Source organism: Manis javanica, chromosome 18, assembly GCF_040802235.1.
Source record: "Manis javanica isolate MJ-LG chromosome 18, MJ_LKY, whole genome shotgun sequence".
In the NCBI taxonomy this organism is placed as follows: Eukaryota; Metazoa; Chordata; class Mammalia; order Pholidota; family Manidae; genus Manis; species Manis javanica.
The window spans coordinates 23,340,025-23,346,024 of NC_133173.1; the positions used below are offsets into that span (position 1 = coordinate 23,340,025).

Sequence of the window (6,000 nt, forward strand, 5' to 3'; positions counted from 1 at the left end):
ATATTAGAAAAAACAGACTTAAGGACAAAAAGTTGTCACTAGAGGCATTATGATAAAAAGGTCAATATATCAGCAAGACATAACAATTGTAAACAGATATGTACCTAACACTTAACACAGCCTTATAATACATAAAAACAGAGGATGTAATTTTACACGCAGAAAATCCTAAAGATTCCACACACACACACACACACACAAAAAAAAAATCACTGGTTAAGCTCAAAAATGAATTCAGCAAGCTGCAAGGTAAAAAAGCAAAATATAAAAATCAGGTGCATTTCTATAAGTTGGCAAAGAACAATCTAAAAAGGATATTAAGAAAACATTCATTTACAATATCACCAAATAGAAAAAAATATTTAAGAACAAATTTAACAAAGTGAAAGATTTGTAATAAGAATTATAAAACACTGCTGAAAGACATTAAAGACATAAATAAACGGAAATACATTACATGTTCATGGACTGGAAGAATTAATATTGTTAAGATGGCAATAAAATGCAAAGCAACTACAGATTCAATGCAATCCCTTTCCACTCCAAGAGAATTTTTTGCAAAAATAGAAAAATTCACCCTAAAATTAAAATGGGATCTCAAGGGATCCAAAAGAGCCAAAACAGTCTTGAAAAAGAATAAAAGTTGGAGGTCTCACATTTACTGATTTCAAAACTTACTATAAAGCTAAAATAAAAGAGTGTGATAGTGGCATAAAGACTAACACATCGACAGATAAAATAGAGAGCCCAGAAAGTAAAGTCTTTTTAACAACCGGTGCTGGGAAAACTAGATATCCACATACCAAAGAATTAGGCTGGACCATTTCTTTACATATATACAAAAGAAAAATTCTAAACTATAAAACTCTTAGACAAAAACACATGGGAAAAGCTTCACAACACTGGATTTGGCAATTTCTTGGATACAATACCAAAAACACTGGCAGCAAAAGAAAAAAAAGATAAACTAGACTTTTAATAAAACTTGTGAACAAAGGACACTATCAACAGAGTGAAAAGAACCCACAGAATGGGAGAACATATTTGTAGATCATATATTTGATAAGGGATTGATGTTCAGAATATGTAAAGAATTCCTACAACTCGGTAACAAAAAGACATACAACATGATTAAAAAAATGGACAAAGGTCTTGAATAGGCATTTCTCCAAAGATATACAAAGGGAAATAAGTACATGAAAAGATGCTTAACATCACTAATCATGGCATTAACAAAATGCAAATCAAAACCAGAATGAGACCCCATTTCACACCTATTAGGATGGCTATTATCAAAAAGAAAAACAAACAAAAATCCAAACCGAAACATAAAATAAAAAGTGTTGGTAAGGATGTGAAGAAACTGGAGCCCTTGTGCACTGCTGGTGGGAATGGGGTGCAACTGCTATAGAAAACAGTATGGCAATTCCTCAAAAAACTAAACACTGAATTACCACATGATCCAGCAATTCTACTTCTGGGTATATGCCCAAAAGAATTGAAAAAAAGGCCTCAAGGAGATATCTGTACTCCGATGTTCCTAGCAGCATCCTTCACAGTAGCAAGAGATGGAGACAACCCAAATGTCCCTCAACACAAAAATGGATAAAGAAAATACAGTATATACCTACAAGGGAGTATTTACTGAGCCTTAAAATAAGGAATTAAATTCTGATACAAGGTACAAAATGATGACCTCGAAGACATTATGCTAAGTGAAGTAAGACAGACACAAAAGAACAAATCATTGTACAATTCCTTCAATATGAGGAACAGAATAGTCAGGTTCACAGAAGTAGACCTGTGGTTGCCAAGGATTACTGGGCACAGAGTTTCTGTTTGGATTGATGAAAAAGTTCTGGGAGTTTCGATGGTTGCACAGCAATGTAAATGTATTTAGTGCTACTAAACTATATGCTTAAAGTGGTTAAAATGGTAAATGTTATTAGGATTTTTACAGCTTATAGATTAAAATACAATCAAGTAGGTTTATTCCCCAAATTTATTTTGTTTTTAAGCTGTTTTTTTTTTAAGGTATTCTAGTTTATTTTCGCCTTCATATAAATTTTAGAATTAGTTTCTTATATCTTATAAAAGCATCCTGTCTAGTTTTCTTAAAAACTAAACATAAATTTAATCTTATGACCCAGCAAAAACACTTTCAGATTTCAAACCAAAAGATATTGAAATACATGTCTGCATAGACTTATACGTGAGTCTTATTGCAGCATTACTCACACACAAAAGGCAAAAACTGGAAACAACCAATAGTTCATCATCTAGTGAATGGATAAACAAATGTGATTTATCTCTACAATGGAGTACAATGCAATGAAAGGGAATGAAGTACTGATATGTGCTACAACAGGAATGTACTCCAAAAAAATTATGTTAAGTGAAGGAAGCCGCATATATTAAGACCACAAATTGTAAACTTTCATTCAAGTTAAATGTCCAAAGAAGGCAAATCAGTAACAGACAGGAAGTAAATTAATGATTAGCTAGAATAGGGGTTAGGAATAGGGATAACCTAAAAGGTCATGAGGGATCTTTTTGGGGTAATGAGTAGGTTCTAAAACTGGATTAAGTGGTGGATGCCCAACTAAAAATCACTGTACCCTTAAAGTAGGTGAATTTTATAGTATCTTTATTATACCTCAATAAAAATGTTCAATATGGTTTTTTTGCTAGGATATTTGATTGGACTTTGTTAAATCTATAGATCAGTTTGGAGAGAACTGGTATCTTTACTATGTTGAGGGTTCCAATACAACCGTACTATGCTTCTCCATTTATTTACATGATCTTTGATTGCACTCATCAGCATTCTGTAGTTTTCAGCATACAGATCCCTGTTTTATTGGATTTATAGTCTAAGTATTTGATTTTTTTGATGCTAAGGAAAATGGTATTTTTTAAAATTTCACTTTCTAGTTGTATATTGCTAATATATAGAAAAAAGATTGATGTGTTGACTTTCTATTTTGTGACCGTGCTAACCTCACTAGTTCTAATAGCTTTTTCATAATTCCTTGGTTTTTCTATGCAGATAATCATGGTCTCTGGGAATAGGGATAGTTTTATTTTATTTTCCAATTCTATTCTGTACGCATTTTATTTCTTTTTCTGTCCTTATTGAACTGGCTAAAATAAGGTTTTGAAGTTAGACAGATGTAATTAATTCATGCTATACCTGTGGCTGCTAAATCTCAGAGCAAAAGCAATGAGAGTAGCTGGGACAGGTTAGTTACTTAAAACCTCACAGTATAAAATACTTTTTTCTAACATAAAAGCTTTAGAAAAAAACAGCACCAACAGTGACTTAATACAGCACATTTCCCATATTATCTCAGTTCATCTTCGAAACCATCTACGAAGTACATTTTCCATGTTACTGAAGGAGGAAAATGAGTCAAAAAGGCCTTTATGTCTTTACAGCTCAGGGACAAACTTGACCTTCGATGAATTTCAAATGCATTATGCTACGTGAAGTAAGTCAGAGTCTAAGACCACATTGGACAATCTGAGAAAGCAAAACTGTAGGAATGGAGAACTACTCAGTGGCTTGCAGAAGTTGAGAATGAGAGGAAGGGTGGCCTACAAAATGGACAGCTGAAAGAATTTGGGGGTGTATCTTGATTGTGGGGGCACATGGCACTTGTCAAAACTCATTAAACAGTACACCAGAAAGTGAATTTTACTATATGTAAATTTAAAATACACACACATACACACACACAAAAAAAACCCTGGGCGATAAATTTTCTTGGAGCTACTTATCAAGCACACAAACATAAGTAATAACACAGGAAATTCTTTGCACCACAATCCTGTTTGCTTCTGTCACACAGATGATGCCGTTGGCGGGGGAAGAAGGCAGCAAGGAATCAACAACGTTAGCACCACCTTCCTACTTAATTCGTACAAATGCACCTCTTCTGCCTTGGCCTACGTTAATTTAAAACGTGATTTCTGTCGGTCTCCGCTTCAGACCGAAGCCACTGCTCACTGCCGGCACGAGGTCAGCGAGCTGGCTCTCCCCACCCAGGCCCGCGTGGGAGGCCCACACGGGACACCATCGCCACGCCCTCCAGACGCAGCAACATGATTCACCGCCGTGTCACCGCTACTGCAATCACCAGGCACCTAGGGAATCACATCGGGAAATGGCCAAGAAACGCCGCAGGCTCACGAGGCAGCAAAAACTCTGCGATGTGGCACCCTGAGGCCCTATCCTCCTGGAAGCTACACTCCGGGGCCTCCGTGCCGAGACGCAGACCACCCAATCCGGGGCTGTGTGTACCGTTCAGACACGGCCCCGACGCCCTCGCAACAGAAACCCCACTTCCCACACCCACGGTGCGCTGTAAATGGAGCGCACACATTCCAGGCTTAAAATACACAATTCGATCCCGCAGTGCACACAGCGCTGCCCACGTCACAATCCCAGCTCCTTAACAAAGCCCATACCCATCTCTCCAAGCATCTACAAAATGGTTTCGCCGGCTCGGGGTCTCCCGGCTGTTAGGCACAAAGCAAAACTGGTGCGCGTCAGTTCGTGCGACCTAAGGGCAAGCGTGCTCCTTACTTTCCCACATAAACTGCAAAAGGCCAGCGAACCCTTCCCCACAGGGCTCCGCCACGTGACGGCGTCTTGGGACTGGGGGGCGCGCTGCCGGGCGTGCAGAGGCCAAGGGCTGGGGTCCCGGGGGCCGAGGGCGCAGTCCTTGGAGGCCGCGCCGCCGAGAACCAAGTCCTGGCTGCCCGCGGGTCCCCGCCGGCGCCGCCAGTGCCCTGCCCGGCCCAGTCGCTCCTCCCAGCGCTCCTCACCTGGGTCCGCGGCGGCGGCGCGAGGGTCCTGGGCCAGCCCCGGGAGTTTCCTGAACGAGTGAGTGACTCGGGCGGGCCGGGAATGCGCCAGGAAACAGCCGGCCTCCTCCCCTTCCTCCCGGGGCGGGGGCTCTCCCGGCTCGGCCCCTTCCTCCCGGCGCTCCTCCCTCCGCGCTCTATCCGCGGCCGGCCGCTCCCTGCCCGGAGCCCGGCGCCCTCCCTGCCCCCGCCCCCAAGCCGGCGGCCCGGCCGCGCGCGCCCGACGCCGCTGGGCGGGAAGGAGGCCGAGCCGACCGGGCTGCGCGTCCGCTCCGGCGGCCGAGTGTGCTCCCCAGGCAGGCAGGCTACCTGCGGGCTCGGCTGACCTCAGCTCTGCGCCGCACGACGTGGGGATCGCCCGCGGGAGACGCCCGACTCGGGGCGTAAAAGGCCCGAGTATCCACGGAGTGGGCACGGGGTGTGATGAGCTGCAGGAAGAACTTGGACCCCCCACGGCTTTCCCGCCCGGCGTCCCGCCGCCAGGAAGGGGGCGCGCAGTCCTGCGCGGCGCTGGCCAGTGCGCGGCAGGCGGCCAGGTACGGGCGCGCCAGGTGCGCGCCGCCAGAGCGAGCGGGGCAGGAGACGACGCCGGCCGGCCCCTGCAGTGCTAGCGGCAGCGAAGGCCAGCTGCGCCCCGAGCCAGGGCCTACGCGAGCCCGGGCTTGTGGGAATAGCTGGCGGAAGGAAAAGGCCTGGCTCGAACGAGTTCCAAAAACAGTCTTGAGAGAAGCCAATTAAGGGACACATCATATGGAAACCCTAAGTGGAGTAAGCTTGTCACAAGCTTGCTTAGAGGGAAAAGTTGTCTAAACTCTCCCCCACCTTTCTCCCGCCCACTTCGGCCCCCATTCAGTTCTGAAGGAGAACAATAATGGTGGCATTAGGTATTCTGATGTGGCCACTAGGCTGTGGAAACCCGGAGAGATAATGCCTGGCTGTCCTCCGGATAATGCAAAAAGTCACAGCAAATGGATCATGACTAGACCAGAATCTACTGTTTATCTAAGTATTCAGAGAATACTTTTTCTGGAAGCTCTTGGAGGTCCCTCTCCTACAGAACACGGACGGGTTTGACTGACTGGTTTTCAGTTAGCAGATTACTGCTTCTCTGCGCAGGCTGAACCTCAGAGT

General features: G+C 44.1%; 1 protein-coding gene across 2 annotated transcripts in view; it reads right to left on the bottom strand.

Annotated features, from left to right (window-relative positions):
* Positions 1–4,983, bottom strand: part of CYFIP1 (cytoplasmic FMR1 interacting protein 1) — a 97,937-nt gene extending 92,954 nt beyond the window's left edge. The window contains exon 1 of one of the 2 annotated variants that reach the window (XR_012127078.1): positions 4,831–4,983. The gene's annotated coding sequence lies outside the window, so the exon portion shown is untranslated. The remainder of the gene's footprint in view (positions 1–4,830) is intronic. The other variant, XM_017660242.3, reaches the window with a different exon arrangement.
* Positions 4,984–6,000: the final 1,017 nt, after the last annotated feature.